This window comes from Camelus bactrianus, chromosome 19 (assembly GCF_048773025.1).
Source record: "Camelus bactrianus isolate YW-2024 breed Bactrian camel chromosome 19, ASM4877302v1, whole genome shotgun sequence".
Classification (NCBI taxonomy): domain Eukaryota; kingdom Metazoa; phylum Chordata; class Mammalia; order Artiodactyla; family Camelidae; genus Camelus; species Camelus bactrianus.
Window position 1 is genome coordinate 26,066,485 of NC_133557.1, and position 17,230 is coordinate 26,083,714.

Genomic DNA, 17,230 nt, shown 5'->3' on the forward strand with positions numbered 1-17,230 from the left:
CGCACACACACGGAAGAAATTTTTATTATGCGCTTGGCTAGGAGTCTCTGAATGTTTATAGTCTGGGAATGGATACTGCGAAAGTCTTTCTGTTGTTAGGGAGGGCCCACGTTCCCACCCGACACCCTCATCTACGGCCTTGGCTTTGGAGTCAGACTAGCACTCTTTCTCTACTTAATAGGACTAGGGGAGATGTGGTTTTTTTCCTCTTGGCATATTTCTACAACTGGAAATCAAGGAAGCAAAGAGGCTGATTAATCACTTTCTAGCTAAGCATGTTAATCTTTCTGGGCCCTTTGGGGTTTCCTTTTTGAGCGGAGGAGGTAATTAGATTTCTTTATGTATTTTTAAATTAATTTTTTATTTTATTTTTTAGTGGAGGTACTGGGGATTGAACCCAGGACCTTGTGCTTACTAAGCACACACTCTACCAATGAGCTATACACTTGCCCACCTTGGGGTTTCTTTTATCCTTGTTCTTTTTGACTGGAGAGCTAATCATATATACCTGTGGGTTCTGCAGACGCAGGAATCGTGGGCGAGTTAGAAATGAGATATACCAGTGTGTGGTGTGGGGAAAAGGAGGAGTCACATCTGTGTTTCCAAATCAGCCCTCAAACACACGTGGCTGTCCATTCATGGTGCATAGACTTCCTTATTCCAACTGCTTTCAAGTTTTGAAGGGCCAACGTACAGAAATACATAAATCATTCTTCTTATTCAAGGGTAACTGGGAGCTCTGGCCACAACCTAATTTTTAAAAGTGTAATATATTATTGATTAGAACAAAATTAATGAGTCCCTAAATAATGTCTCAAATGCATGAGTCAGTCTCAGGAACTGACCATTAAGCCACTGGCCATACATCAATTTTTAAGAATCACTAGGAAAGGGAAACAGTTTGAGAAAACAAAGGAAATACTCTCTGTGTTTTCTTTTTTTCTTTTTTGTCCTTGTGGGGAATGAAAAGAGACAGAGTCTTTGATTCATGTACGGCCAAGATCTAGGAATAAAACAAATACAGTAGAACTCTTTCCTAAGTGGTAGGCACAGTCCTAAGTCCCACGTTTAGGGATCTGGTCTACAGCAGGATTTTAGTGTGTGGGGCTTGTTGTCAACAACACAGTGTGATCTGGGTATGTATACTTAAGGTTCACTCAATATGAAACCAAAAACTTTGAAATAATTTATTTTACTGGATTTGAATCCACTGAACACAGCACTTGAGTCGGTCATGTACACAGTCTCATTGTTCCATTATCAAACACAGTGTCCATTGTCAAGTTTAATTAAAATGCAATGAACCTGTGGCAACCGTAGATGACGGAATCCGTCAACCAGTAAACAGCTCTCTGATCGCGCACCACACCTGACATTTTAAGGGCTTCCTGATGATCAAAGTTCAACCACGTTTTATAGCTTCACAGTTGCACTGCTTCGATTTGTTTATTTTCATTTCCCCTGGGCAGAACTCTCTAATCTGGGCTTACCTTTTTATACTGTACTTTTGAGAGGGGCTCAAATTACCCTACTCTAGTAATAGCAGTACTCTTCCACAGGAGATTTTAGACATGCCTCTGCCCACTTGAAACAGACTGCTGTGCATTTACTCTGTAGATACAGGAAACAGTTCTTGTTTGGAATTGAACTAGGCCCTTAAGGGACGTGAAGCTCTGGTGGTGGTCCCCCCCACCCCATCATCAGACGTGAGTTTTGTTTTATCAGAATTAAATAAAAATGGATGATGTGGTTGCAAATAGAGACAGGGAAGGGAAAATCTATTTGTAAGATCTTTACTACTTGTGCCCAAATAAGATTGTTCTCTGATTGTTTGCTGACTGTTTATAAGAGAAAATCATTATTCCTGGCTCCTAAGTTTAGAAGTCATTCATACCAGGAGGAACAAAATATTTCAACTGTTTTTATTCCCTCAGTTTTCCTATGAGTATTCTTTCAATATTTTGGCTAATAATACAGTGAAAGAACAGGCTTATCTAAGCAGTCTTTTCCTAGAAAAATCCAGATTTAACTACTACTTTGGATAATCAAATATTGCTTCCTCAGAAGGGGGCGTTCCATGAACAGCCTTTATGAAGTACTGCCGGAGTCCCCCTCCCATCTCTCTGCATTTTCTTGCCCTGCTTCACTTCTCTCCAAAGCAGTCGTCAATACAAGCTATTATATTGCCACTTGCATGCATCCACTAGCTTAGAAGCCCCTCGGTCAGCGCCACCCAAGGGAAATCTGATGCGAGCCACACAGGACATTTAAGATTTTCTAGGGAATACATTCTAAAGGTAAAAAGAAACAGGTGAAATTAATTATGATAGTGTTACCAACCCAGGCCCTTGGACTCTTTAACCCATAGAAATTGATAAGGGGCCAGATGAGAATTCCTGCAACACTTTACTGGGGCTTGTGCTACAGCACGAGGGAGCAAGACCAAACAGGTGCCCTCACTCACTCCCTGGGAGGAGCCCCGTGGGTCCGTAACTGGGGTAACAACAGGGGCAGGTGCTGGATCGGGCAGGAGGGGTGGCTTAGGTGGTCTGCGCACCCCCTTGGTGGTGCCGTGTGCAGGGATCATGCGCAGTGCCCTGCTTTAGCTCCTGGCACCTCAGAGATGGCAGTTGGTTTGTGGCCTATATGTATCCTGTTGTTCATAATAGGTTGCATGCAGTTACTTTTAGTCCCTTAGAGTTTCTTTATGTCCTGTTGCTCAAGGAGACGTTAGTCCAAGTGCAAACACTGTGGTAGAGGGTCCCGCGTCCCAGCCTATCTCAACAGTATGTTTTATTAAATGCAATACATCCATAATATTATCATTTCAACATCAAATCGATATAAAACGATTGCTAATGAGATAGTTTAGATTCATTTTTTGGACTAAGTCTTCAAAATCTGCTGTCTGTTTTACACTCCCAGCACATCTCAGTCCCAACTGGCCACCTCTCCAGTGCTCAGTGGCCTTGTGCGGCTGCTGTGTTGGGCTGTGTGGCTCTAGAATATACTCTCCAGGTTGTTAGTGACTTTGTTCGCTTTTTTATTTATTTGCTTAGAAAGTAAATACTAAGCACATATTAAGTGCATAGTAAATAGTCAAATAACAAATGAATATTAAAATTATACAGACCACAATTATTTAGCCAGACGTCTGTGGATCAGATGTCATCCAGCATGTTCCAATGCCTCAGGTTTTCTCTTTCTCCTAACATTTCCCTCCTGCCTACTACTCTAAGAGTATCAAAATGCAAGAAATGTCTCTGTGACCATTTATTCCACCAGTGACCTACTTTTGCTGGGGAGAGTCAAATGCTATATCCTGTGGTGACACTCTCTGCCCACACACCCCGCAGAATGGGCCCATTAAAGCCCCATTCCTGCTTGCTTTCTCCCCTCTTAGTTCTGTGCTCCCTCTGTTTAAATCAGTTCTCGAGCTGCCTAATCAGCACTGGTTCAAGACATTTTAAAAAAGATCGCACACCCCTTGGTATTGGGGCGGCACCTCCTTACCGCCTCTTCCTCTGTCAAGTCCGGTAAATAAAAAATGCGTTTGGCACCTTCTTTGTGCCAGATCCCATTGAAGGAGGCACCGCACGTACACCTCAGGCAAGCGTAGACACTGGCCCTGCCTTTGAAGAACTTTCAGTCCCGGGGAGGCGGGGAGACAACAGTCATTACAATGAGGACACAGGAGAGTGTGGTGGGAAAGGCATGGGCTCTGGAAAAATATAGGATTCGAATCTTGGGGCTGCCACTCACTAGGCACGTGGGCTTGGGCTGATCACAACACATTTCTTTGCCTTAGCTTTGTCATCTGTAAAATGGAACTAATGGAAGTATGTACCACCTAGTGTTGTTGTGAGGATTAAACTGTTTTACTGTTATTTTGCACTTTGTTCTTTGTAGATATTGCATTTTTTGTTGTTTTTGGTTTTTTCCCAAATGGAAGGTTTAAGGCAACCCTGCATCAAGCCTATCTACTGGTGCCTTTTTTCCAACAGCTTTTGCTCACTTCGTGTCTCTGTGTCACAATTTTGGTAATTCGGTAATTGTTGCAATATTTCAGACTCTTTCCTGTTTATATTCATTATGGTGATCTGTGACCAGCGACCTTTGCTGTTACTACTATGACTTGCTGAAGGCTCAGATGATGGTTAGCATTTTTTAGGAATTAAGTGTTTTTTAATTAAGGTATATTACATTGCTTTTTTAGACAGAATGTGATTGCACACTTACTGGACTACAGTGTGGTGCAAATATAACTTTTATATGCGCTGGGAAACACACTAATTCATGTGACTTGCTTTATTGCCATATTTGCTTTATTCTGGTGACCTGGAACGGAACAGGCAGTATTTCCGAGGTGCCTGGAGATATCTTCATTGCACCATTATACTCTAGTAAAGAGGTGGCCTGGGATCGTTGCCAGCTATGATTAAGAGACATGCATAGCTAATATATTAGACTTACTAGAAGAGTGTCTGGCATCAGTGTGTAGTAAATTCTATAATAAGTAAATAAATGTTAGCTGTCATTATCTATATTGGAGGAAGATGGCCCTTTTGAGAGAATTCAGGGGACACAGCAGCCCTGACAGTGAAGTCAGGTGACATTTCCTGGAGGAAACTTCATCACCAGTGAAGTCTGGGGAGTAGTTTAAGGGGGAGGGAACAACATTTGTAAAGGCCTGGAAGCAAGTTCTCTGATGGCAGTTTGAGGAACAGAAATAAGTTAAAACTGCCTAAAACACAAGCCCAAAGGCCTCGGAGGGCCAGATAGAAAACATATTAGGGTGAACCATATGAAACTTGACATTCAACCATTTTCAAACTATAAAAATGGCAGTTGTATGTGGTTTAGACTAATAGCTCAGCTAAACAGAGCTAGCTATGCGTTAAAAAACCAAACCATAAACCAATACAAGAGCAAGCTCCTTGATAACACAGCATGTCATGGGGATACACACCAGGTCTCACTGGGACACCTGCTGCCCCTGGCCTGGGAGGGCTTGTGGGGAAGAGGACAGTGTGCAAAGGTGACCTGGGTGCATGGCCGGCTACAGGTGCCCCGTGGGATTACATGTGCTGGGTGGTGCCCATTTTAAAAGAAAAGTCCAAAAAGTGAACTTTCACAGGTTGTCTTTTGATTTTAAGAGGTTAACTCAAATTTTGGGAGGTGGGCATAGTAGGAACCAAAGTATTTGTCAACTGAACGTGGCTCCTTAACTACTAGCTGCTAATCTTTGGCCTGAGTTTAGATGGGAGGTGGCAGGAACGAGGCTGGACTTCTGAGTCAAGATTATCATTTAGGAGGGCCTTACTGAACATCTTCCCCACTTTCCCTTACCCTGCCTGCTGCTATCCTCATTCAAAGTCATTTTCTTCTGAAGCCTTCCAGTTGCTTCCCACCCCACTTAGAATCACATTTAGATTTTCCACCTGGTTTATCAGACTCCACCTGACCTGCCACCTCTCAACTTCCCCTGCACAGTGCTCCAACTACACTTAATTTTTTTTTTTTTAATTTCTAAAACCCACCAAGCTCATTTTGGCCTCAGGGCCTTTGCACAAGCTGTTCTGTCTGCTTGAGATACTTCTGTCTTAGATCGTCCCAGGGTTGGCTCTTTTCTCATTTAGGGGTTAGCTCAAATGTCATGTCCTCAAAGAGGCTATGCTGGGATTTGAGGACTCACCAGGAGGACTCCCAGTACCCAGCACGGCCATGATTTACTACAGTGAAAAGATACAAAGAAAAGTCAGCCAAGAGAAAAGCCGTGTGGGGTGAAGTCTAGGGGATCCCAGAAGCAAGCTTCCGGGGGTCCTCTCCCAGCAGTGGCAGGCAGAGCTGGCTTAATTCCACCCTCAGTGAGGAGTGACATCCTGTGTGGAGCACTGTCCAACCACAGAAACTTATTAGAGACCCAGTGCCCAGGGTTTCCAGTAGGGGCTGGTTAAGGCAGCACCCTGTACCTAACAGGTACCCAGGTTCCAGACCCCCAGGAGGAAAACAAGTGTGTGTCACAAGCCACCTTTAAGCACAGCGAGCCATTCTCACTGGGACTCACTGGGGGATTCTCCTGAAACTAAGGTCCCAGAGGCAGCCCAGGGCCAGGGTGCACACAGGCCTCTGTCAGGACAGCAGTCTCCGCCCCGCCAAGTGAACCCTTCTGCTCCGAGGGCTTTTCTAAGCTCGCCACCTGAAGTTACTGTCCTGAGTCACTCCTTCACGTATAATCTTGTCTCATTTTCTCCTGGGTCCTTGCTAGGACCCAGTGTTATCCCATTTATTTCTTGGCTTACCTGTGGACTGTCTCCCATGTCAGGATGTGAACTTCCTGAGAGAGAGAGCCATGCCCGTGTCCACAGCAGTGCCTGACTTGGGCAGCCAGCGAGTAGTCACTGGATGGACGGATGGACATACGGATGATTTATTTTGCCTGTCCCGTTGCTCAAGGGCCACGGCTTGCTTCTCCGTCTTTACTGTCCTAAGACTTGTCTTTCAGGCTCGTTCCTTTGGCCTGTAGGGGTTCTGTCCCAATGCCCGTGCCGAGCTGAGAGACAGCTTTTTTGAGTGAGAATAGTTAGGTTTTATCCCGTCCCTGACCAGGTTTCAACTTTCCAGGCTGAAGGCTTTCAGTGTATTTCTCAGCAGCATCCTAGCATCCCTCTGCCCTCAACCCTCGCCTCCTCCCTCATCCCTTTGATCAATGGCATTATCCTTCTCTGGCTGAGCTGCTGACACACACTTTACAAGCAATGAAGCAGTAAAAAGGCAGAACTTTGACCCTTACTCTGTCTAAAACTTCATGGCAAACTTTTCCTAAGAGATTCAGCTGAAGCAGTTTCTAGGAAACTCATTCCTTCCTCCTTTCCTCTCCCCGCCCCTCCCCCCTCTTTCCTTCCCTCCTCCCTCCCATCGTTCCCTCCTTCCATCCTCCACCTTCTTTCCCGCTCTTTCTTGAAACCCCCTGAGCCAGGCACCGTGCTGGGCCTGGGAGACAGATGTGAACAAGACACGCACCTGCGGTTTTCATCTTTTAAAATCTGGCTTTCAGGTTCTGAGGGCACGGACACTAACAGGTAAGGAAACAGCAAGCCGACATCATTTTGCAGACGGTCCCAGAGGGGACGGAGCTGCTGGGGTTATAACTGCTGGGCCCTGCCCTGCACTGAAGGTAGGGCCACGCGTGTCTGGACTGGCCACGCGAGGGAGTAAAAATAACACCTCTTTCCGGCTGAGAAGCTTAAGCGAGCACGGCTGCCTGCGGCCTGCTTGGTCAGTCTGGGTCCAGAGCCCAGTTTCCCCACCGGAGAGGGGTGGTAGCTTTCCCAGGCCGCGCGTGCAGTAGGCTGTGTGGCTGTGTTTCTTGCTTCTTTCAGTGGCGGCCCTAGAATTTGCAATATACACTTATGCACATACACATTTACACACACAGATATATACATTTATAATTGATCCAAGTCCAACTTTCAAATAACACTACACCACTTCACAGGCAGTACAAGCATCTCGTAACATGCGTCATCCTGATTGCTCCCCATCCCTTGCGTCATTGCGGTCATTCACTTCACTTATACATGAGCATGTATATACATACAGACACATCTATACGTGAATACATTGTTGCTGTTATTATTTTGAACAAACTGTTATCTGTTAAAGCAATTAAGAATAAGAAAAATAAACATCCTTATTTTACCTTCACTTACTCCTTTTCTGATGCTCTTCTTTCTTCATGTAGCTCGGAGTGTCTGACCTATTTTCCTTCTCTCTAAAGAACTTCTTTTTACATGTCTTACCACGCTGCTCTGCTGGCAACAAGTCTTTTCAATCTTAGGTTGTCTAAGAAAGTCTTTATTTCTCCTTCACTTTTGAAGGATAATTTTGCCCGGGACAGAATTCTCAGGTGTTTTGTTTTTGTTTTCTCCCCTCTCAAACCCAGTATTTCCCTCTTACTATTTTTGCTTGCTTAGTTTCTGAGAATGCAGATATCTTTCTAATCTTTGTCCCTTAGTCAGGTGATTTTCCCTCTGACTTCCTTCAGGGATTTTTTTTTCTTGGTTTTGGTTTTCTGAAGTTTACATATGATATGCCTAGAGGTGGTTCTACATAGAAATACGATGTAGCCTGGATGTAGGCACTGATCCTGTTTGATGTCTCTGGGCTTCCTGGATCTGTGGTTCAGTGTCTGACATTAATTTGGGGGAAATTCCCTTCATTAGGGCTTCAGATATTTCTTCTGTTGCTTTTTCTCTTTCTTCTCCTTCCCCTCCCACACATGTTCCCCCTTTTGCAGTTCTCCCACAGTCCTCAGACATTCCATTCTGGTTTGTTTCGGTCTTCATTCTCTATGGTTTTTGGTCTATGAGGCTCCTATTGATACATTCTCAAGCTCAGAGATCTTCCGTCAGCCATATCCTGTCTACTAGTGAACCAATTAAAGACATTCTTCATTTCTGTTAGTGGTTTTTTTTATCTCTAGCATTTCTTTTTAATTATTTCTCAGAATTTCTGTCTGCGTACAAGACCCATCTGTTCTTACACGCTGTCTACCCACTGAAGTCCTTAGCATCTCTTAATCATAGTTGCCTTCAATTCCCAGTCTGAGAAGTCCACCATCCTGGCCACATCTGAGTCTGCTTCTGATGCATACTCTCTCTCCAAACTGTATTTTTTGCTTTTTAGTATGCCTTGTAATTTTTTTTTTTTTAACTAATAGCCTGACTTGATGTGCCAGGTAAAAGGAACTGCTGTAGGTGTTCAGTGATGTGGTGAGGCGGGAGGGGAGGGGAAGTATTGTGTGGTCCTCTGGTTAAGCCTCAGTCTTTTTTGTGAGCCTGTGACTCCTGCAAGTGCCTTTCGGTTCATCTTCCTCACACCCTTAGGTGGGGCGGGTGGCTAGAGTGGGCTCGAGCTGGCTGTTTCTCTTTCTCCCCGTGGAAAGCTACAGGGACCTGAAGTTAGGTACTTTCCTTTCCATATGTCATTTAGGCTCTGATAAAATCCCAGCAGGTTAAGTCCTGCTTAAATAGTTTCTCCTGAGGGCAGGACTGGTTAAGAAGAACAGACTGCCCTGGCCTGGTTCAGCATGGCTCCTTTTCCCTCCCCTGCTGGGAGCCCGAGGGAGCTTTTCACAGATATTCACTGTGAGAAGCTGGTCAAATAAGACTCATAAGATGTGCCCCCCCCCACCCCGTGGCTGGGTACCCCTGGAGTTTTTGAGTCTCAGATTTGTCCACATGAAGCTGCCCACAGTTCGTCAATTTCAATTCTGGTTTCCCTACCCTGGCACTGGCTCCCGAGAAGATCGGTGGTCTAGTAAGTTGTGATTTTCTGTGTTCACCTGTCTGTCCCTCCAGTTTGGGGGCAGTGGTTTGCCCTGTGATCTCACTGTCTTGCTGATCTAAGAAGAGCATTAATTTTTCAGTTTGTTCAGGTTTGACCTGTTGCTATGAAAAAGTGGTGACTTCTAAGCGTCTTACATGCTGGACCAGAAACTGGAAGTCTGCTGCCAGTTTCAAGAACCAAAGAATTAAAAAAAAATGTCAAGAATTTTTTTTAGGAGGCGGGGCATTTGTTGGGTTAGAAATAGAAACTTTAGACTTCTGCTGGAAGTTTCAAGGATGCCAGAAAAAAAGGTTTTTTGACTAATATTCTGGCCACATGTGGAAAATGCTGTTACTGCAAATCATGTGAGTCCTGGGAATAGTAAAACGGGAGCTTGAAATCTGCTTCTGTCAATACTCCGTTGTGTGTTCCCAGGCCAGTCACTTCCCTTTTCTGAGATTCCTTTTCTTATCTGAAACTGGGTGTCAGGACATTTACTGGAAGCTGTCAAAGGGATTAGAGATAATTTGTATCAAGTGCATAGCTGAAGGCATATTCCTGGTTATTTCATACATAATAGAAGAGAAATATTATAGATCATTACAGACATAAAGTTTTTTCTTCCCTTTACTATGGAAAAAAACCCTAAAAGAATGTTCACTTAATTCTCCAAGAACACAGGAAGCGATTCAAGGTTACCATAATACAAGCCACGCTAAAGAAGAGCATGTGGAAAAGCAAATCTGAGCAACGTAGAAAACACAGTTCATGATTTAAATCTGGTGGGAGATCCTGGGCACCTCTGGCAAAGTGTGAGAGGGTGAGCTTTTCCCCTTGGAGTCTCGTCTTCGCTGGGAAGTTTCCCCCTTGAGGGAATCACTTTATAATATAGTAATAGACTAGGAAGAGAGAAATCTCTTGCTAAAGCAGTAAAGTAAATGGCCGGGCAGCAAATCTTAATCAGGTATCAGAAGCACCACTAAAAGAAAATTCTGTGTGCTACTAAGCTCCAGGCTACTCTTTTGTGGCTGGGAGAATAAACTTAGATAAAACACAGAGGTACCCCCTCCCCCTTTGAAAAATCTCCAACTTCTGTTTCCTCCCACTTTGAGGGAAGTGATAGACTAAAATTAAGCGGTGGCTTCTCATTGCGGTTAGCAGCATACACCCGGAGCCAGTCTGTCCTGGATTTGCAGCCAGGCTGGCCACCACATGTCCTCATGTGACCGAGGGTGAATTAACCGACTTCTCCGAGCCTCCAGTTCTCACCTGTAAAATGGCAGTTGTTGAAAAAATGAAATATTGACAATCCTTGAAAAGAACCGAGCTCAGTGGTTGTGAAGGTTAGCCATCTCGATTTTCTAGCTGGTTTAGGACGTTTTCAAAGTGTGAATCCTTCTCTGGGAACAGTGACTCAGAAGGACCTTTGAAATTAAAGGAACAATTCAGAACACACTTTAAAAGCTGGGAAAAGTACGGAATTAGGGATGAGGAGGAGGAAGGAATCTTGCCACCTGGAAGAGAAGCGGACATTGTCCTGTGGTTTTACTTTCCTAGACTCACTTCTGCTTCTAGTCTGTAAGTGGACAACAGTGGAGAGAGATTGGGGAAGAGCAAAATGAAAGTAAAATTTTCCATTTTCAAGAAGGGGCCAGTAGAATAATGCAGCTTCCCAGTTCTGGGTATGCCCGGAAATCAGCGTGTGAGCAGAGGGCCGGGCGAGGTGCTGCCGGCAAAGCTCCTACAGCAGCGCCTGGCCCCAGCTCAGCCCCGTTTCATACTCTGCTGCTGCTGCTGCCACCACCCCGACACCCACGTTCCCAGGGGACACACAACTGCCCTCAAGGGGGCCACACTGTTTCTTGATTTCTCAAAAATTATAGTCTTTTTACAGATCACACAAATATGCACAGTACATGAACAGATACACAGTGTATCTGTGGTATTAATGTATCGAGGGGGAGGTAATTAGAAAAAATGTCTAAAACTCTTCCTTGGTGGGGGGGGGGTGCAAATGAACAACATGTTGAGTAACACTGGCTAACATAGCAGGGTGGGGGGTGTAGATGTGGGGGAGAGGCAGGTGCCTAATAGAAGACTAAAAATGGAGGAGCTCAGCCGGCCGGAAAGTGGTGGTGGGGATGGGAGGAAGGATTTTATGTGTGCAGGAAGCTTGTTAAATAAAGTGAGAAATTTCCCCTGAGGGAGCAACATCACTCTCTCTGCTGCTGTGTCTTCCCGGTTTGGAAGGCTGTATTGTGTAAAGAGGAGACAACAAGCATCTTGGAAATTCTGGCTCTGCTATTTATTTGCTGTGTGGCCTTGGGCGAACTACTGACTTCTCTGAGCCACATCTATAACCTGGGACTAGCAATGTGAGAGTCCGAGTGAAGTACCTGAGAAACAGCAGATGTTTGGTAAATGTGACGTTGTTTTCATACCATCCTACTGGTCCTGTAAAACGGCAGATGACCTGGTAGTAGTTGAAATTTTTAGGAAGAGAAATTAATTCCTTTGAGGTGAACTCCTCTACAGTGACATTTGATTCCGATTTTAGTCCCTCTCTCTCCTTTCTAGCCTTCTCTTCTAAAGCTCCGGTTCTTAATTTTCTTTTGAAATTTTCAATAATGTGTATTAGGGATGTGTTATTTGCCCCGTATCAAACACATTATTTTATTTAATAAGACATCAGCTCTATTAAAACTAGCACTTGATATATTTTTTTTTAATTTTAACCATTCTCATAGGTTTGTAGTCTCTCTACATAGTGACTCAAGATGTTGAACATTTTCTCATTTGCTTGTCATCGGTAAGTATTCTTTTATTCACGTCTGGTCAAATTTTTTTCCCACTTAAAAATATTAGGTGGTTTGTTTTCTTCTTATCTTAGTTAGAAAGTTTCTAAACAGACATTCTGGATACAGATCCTTGGTCATATATGTGATTTGCAAATATTTTCTTTTAGTCTGTGGTTCATCTTTTTATTGTCTCAACAGTGTCCTTCACAGAGCACATGTTTTAAATATTGATGCTGTCCAATGTATCAAAATTTTTGTCTGTGAGCAGAGGTTTTGGTGCTGCAGCTAATTTTTTTAGATTGAAGTACAGTCAGTTTACAATGTGTCAATTTCTGGTGTACAGCATAATATTTCAGTCATACATATACAGACATACATTCCTTTTCATATTCTTTTTCATTATAGGTTACTATAAGATACTGAATATAGTTCCCTGTGCTATACAGTATAAACTTGTTGTTTATCTATTTTATATATAGTAGTTAGTATCTGCAAATCTGGAACTCCCATTTTATCCCTTCCCACACCCTTTTCCCGCTGGTTAACCATGAGTTTGCTTTCTATGTCTGTGAGTCTGTTTCTGTTCTGTAAGTTCATTTGTGTCTTTTATTAAACACCACAAGCCAATCAAAATGCACTTGCAGGCCATGTTCATCCTGTTGGCCCCACATTTGGGTGGGATTTTTAGACTAAAAGGAACCCCAGGGGACGTGGAAGCCATGGACATGTGTCTCTCGGGGCTCCCAGGGCAGGGGCTGTAATTGCCGGGGGCCCGGATGCCTGCTCTGAAATCCACATTTGTGCTGAGCCCACGGCTCCTTCAGGTTACTCCTTTCCAGCGGCTGCTTGCGACCTGGGAACTAAAGCAGGCTCCCTTCTGGGAGGCATGGGCTTTGCCAGAACTCTCTTAGAACTGCGCCACAGTCTCAGACTCCCCCTACCCACCGGTTCTCTCTTCTCTCCTCTGCAGGGGTCAGACCAGAGCTGAGGTCTCATTCTTCTCCTCTGGCTCCCTCCCCATGTTCCTGTCCTATGAGTTTCCCCCAGGAAATGTCTTGTGTGTTTTCCCCCAACTTGGCATCTGCCGGTCTGCTCCTCAGAAGAACCAGCCTACTGCAAGGGGTCATTGTTTCAGGACCACGGCCTCACCTGCCATGCCTGATCCGGGTGAGGCCTGGGGTGAGCGGAAACCCCATCCCTGTTCATGAGGACAGTGTCTGTCTAATACTGATTGTTGCTGAGTAGAATGTGAGCCCAGGGTGAAACATCACAAGACTTTTAAGGAGAAAAACTACAGAAAATTACAATCCCCAATTCAACCCTTGTCTTTGATAGAAGAAGAAATTGAGGCAAGAAAGGGAAATGCCTTTTCTAAGACCACCGATGTAGTTGGATGGTAAAATGTGGCCAGAGCCCAGAGATGCTAGCTCCTGATCCGGCTCTTTCCTTTCTTCCTCTTTATTATGGGTTGACTGGGTTGGTCTGTATTCGTTATCTTTTGCTGTGTAACAAAATATCCTCCCTGCCCATAGCAGCTTATAACAAGGCACAGTTATTTTCTCACGGTTTCTGCGGATGGGAATCTGGACCCTGCTTCACTGGGTCTCCCACAAGTCTGCATTCAAGGTGTCAGTGTAGTCTGAGGTCTCATCCAGCTGGAGAAGAGTCTGCCTCCAAGCTCATGTGGCTGTTGGTACATGGGCTTCCTCGAGGGCTGTTGGATTGAGGACCTCAGGTCTTTTCTTGCTGCTGATCAGAGGCCTCCCTCAGCTCTTTGCCACAGGAGGTTCCCAGCACGGCCACTTGCTTCATCAAAGCGTACAAGCTGAGCAGGCGATGGAAGCTGTGAGCAAGGTGGACGTCCCGGTCCTCGGTCCCCTGATTACGAAGTGATGCTCCACCATGTCTGTCTGTTAGAAAGTCACCAGGCCAGCCCTCATCCCAGGGGACATGAAGACCGGGGGGCCACGTTCGAAGACCACAGGTCTTCCTTGGAAATTAGGGAACCGCCGGCTGTGTTCGGTCTTTCTCCTATAAACCAAGACACTACTTTTGAGGAGTGAGATCAGGCATCTATTTTAAAACAAAGTGCTGGTGTAGCTGCAGAACAGGCTTGAGAAGGGAGAACCAGGCCAGTGAGGACAAGAGGGGAAGTGGTCGCAGGGGACAGGGTGGGGTAGCAGAAATAACCTCCCAGCCAGGCCAGCAAAACCCTCTGCTCTCCACCCCCAGGCATCCTCACCGTGTTCTCTTTGCATTTTGTTCTCTGCCGTGGGTACAGAAAACAGATTGTTTTTTAGCAGAATTCAGGACATTTTGCTTTTGCAGAGATCATTTGCTGTCGGGTTATGACATATTCCTTCTAGTACTGAGAGCGCACCTAATTGTCGAGAAGAAATACCCAGATCAAAACAAAACTGTCTCCGTTGCATAGAGGGAGGAAATATGGTGCAATGATTACAATAATGGTAACCGTTCATACTCGTCAAGGGCTGGCTGGGCAGCCTGCCGGGAGCCCAGCAGCTTTGCCCCATGGAGTTCCTGGAGCAGTTCTAGGAGGTTGTATTAATATTCTCTCCATTGCATAGAGGAAGAAACTGAGGCTTAGAGAGATTGTGAGATTTCCCTAACGTCACAGCTAGATGGGGCTGGAGCAGGAACTGACCCATGTTTATTTCACGTCCACACTGACCACCAGAGCATTTCCCCAGACTTTATGCATTCATGTATAAACTGTCAGAGTTGCTGCCATGTCCAGGACGATTTAGTCTATTATCACATATGGGACCCATTTTACTGTTCCCTCCCCGTCCCCTGCAGTGGTGCAGGCTCTAGGCGATGGCAGGGCTGAGTTTAACCCTGACCCTGCACCCTGCAGCCTTAGCTCTAAAATGGAAGATAGGAGTAAATGAGGAGGCACATTGTTGATGCCCCATATTTTCCTGAAGGGACCCTCAAGGAATGGGATCTTTATTAATTTCCTCTGAAAGATAAATCCACGGTTAGCATATTTTCAACATCATCATGAATATTAAAGAATTCCTCAGCACTTTCTATGGCCGCCCAGAAATTTGCAATTAAGTACTTGTTAAAACTGAAATGTGGATTGAATGTCCTAGAGTTTGAGGCAACATCAGATAGTCTAGTTACTCTATCTGGAGCGAATACATTTGCTCGAGTGTTTTTGCTTACTAGTGGAAAACCACAGTGACAACGTAACATCATGATGAACAGTCTAGATTTCGAGGTCAGTTAAATCTGGTTTTTCTTTTGGCTCACTCCATTCATTGGCTTTGTGACCTTGGCTAACGAATCGTTCTCTGCTTCGATTTTATTAGATCAGTTGGGAATGCCTTCAGATGTAAGTGGCAACCACCACCACAAAACCCCATGAGAGACTTAAGTTATTTACCCCCTCACTTAAAAGGAAGTCCAGAAGCAGGAAGTTATTGTTATGTTTCAGTGGCTTGAGAATGTCAGAGCTTTGCTATTCTTTCTTCTGTATGCTTCCAGGAAGACTCACCGCTTTCCTCTCAAGGCAAGGAAGACGGACAGGTCGAACCAGGGACATCTTTTCCTTTGTGAGACAACGGACCTGCCCAGAAGTCTCACAGAGATCTCCTGCTCACGTCTCGCTGGCCTGAAGTGTGTCACGTGGCCAGGTTGCAGGGGAGTCTGGGAAGGGCTCCAGCATGGAGGTGGGTGAGGGAGAAGGGGCTGTGGTGGGGATTAACTCAGATAATGCACATACCTGGGAAACGGAGGCGTGGTTCCAGCGTCCTGCAGTGAGTGAGCATCAGCGACAGAGCAGAAACCTGGTTTTCTACCAGACTGGAAGCCCCATGAGGGGAGGGTTTTTCTTTCTCATTTATTGTTCTAGCTTGATGCCTAGAACACAGATCAACATAAGGTGCAGCTCAATAAATATTTGGTAAACAAATGGATGATGATAATTTGATACATTTATTTAATTTACTGTCATTCATCAATTTCTCAAAAAAACGTTTATTCAGTGCCCACCAAACAAACATCAGAATGTGAATCATGAAGCCAGGACTCTTGTTGGTGCATTTATCTCTTGCTATGTAACAAACAACCCCAAAACTTAGCAGCTGAAAAGAACAGACACTTCTTATCTCCCACACTTTGAGGTCAGGAGTCACTGAGAACAGTCTGGATGGATGGTTCTGGCTCAAGGTCTCTTGTAAGCAGTCACGATACAGTTAAGATGTTGGTCGAGGCTGCCAACATCTGCAGGCTTGACTGGCGTTGGAGGACCTGCGTCTAAGATGCATGCTCACATGGCTGTCGGCTGGAGGCCTCAGTTCCTCCCCATGTGGACTTTTCCATGATGCTGATGCTTTCCAGAGGGAAAGAGCAAGGAAGAAACTGCAGCGTATCTTAGGGCTAGTCTTGGATGTTGCCCAGTGTCATCTGCACGGGTTTCTGCTCCTTAGAAACAAGTCCCGAGGTCCAGCCTGAACTCAAAGGGAGAGGACTCTGCCTTTCAAAGGCGTGTCAGCATGCGGACATGTGTTAAGGTCACCAAGTGTCTGTTCCATTCAGGGCTGTATTTCTAGCATCCAGATACGTCTGGCTCACCTGATAGGTGCTTAATCAGAGCTCGTTCCAGGTCAGTAGGCCTTGAAGATTTTACAATTTGAGGGCTCTCTAAGAAAAAGGATATAGTTATGAAAAAAGTTGTAAAAGTTAACATTTATTTAGAATAAGGAATACATTACAGATTACAAATTTTTTTTATTATAGTGTAGTCAGTTTAGAATGTGTCAGTTTCTAGTGTACAGCATAATGTTTCAGTCGTACATACACATACATATATTCGTTTTCATATTCTTTTTCATTATAGGTTACTACAAGATATTGAATATAGTTCCCTGTGCTATACAGAAGAAAATTGTTTATTTTATGTATAGTAGAATCTGCAAATCTCGAACTCCCAGTTTATCCCTTCCCACCCCCTTTCCCCCCGGGTAAGTGTAAGTTTGTTTACTATGTCTGGTGAGTCTGTTTCTATTTTGTAAATAAGTTCATTTGGTTTTGGTTTTTTAGATTGCACATATGAGTGATATCATATGGTATTT

At 44.6% G+C, this 17,230-nt stretch overlaps 2 long non-coding RNA genes across 6 annotated transcripts in view; one reads left to right on the forward strand and one right to left on the reverse strand.

Moving 5' to 3' along the window:
- LOC123617923 (uncharacterized) overlaps positions 1-17,230 on the forward strand; it is an 18,740-nt gene continuing 1,510 nt past the window's right edge. The window contains exons 1-5 of one of the 3 annotated variants that reach the window (XR_012500672.1): positions 1-7,082; positions 12,078-12,139; positions 13,099-13,295; positions 15,642-15,826; positions 16,996-17,119. This is a non-coding gene — a long non-coding RNA (uncharacterized LOC123617923). Of the gene's footprint in view, positions 7,083-12,077; positions 12,140-13,098; positions 13,308-15,641; positions 15,827-16,995; positions 17,120-17,230 lie in introns of all 3 variants that reach the window. The other 2 variants (XR_012500673.1, XR_006726219.2) reach the window with 2 other exon arrangements.
- LOC123617922 (uncharacterized) overlaps positions 12,146-17,230 on the reverse strand; it is a 16,330-nt gene continuing 11,245 nt past the window's right edge. For 2 of the 3 annotated variants that reach the window (XR_006726213.2, XR_006726217.2), the window contains one exon: positions 16,027-16,799. This is a non-coding gene — a long non-coding RNA (uncharacterized LOC123617922). The other variant, XR_006726218.2, reaches the window with a different exon arrangement.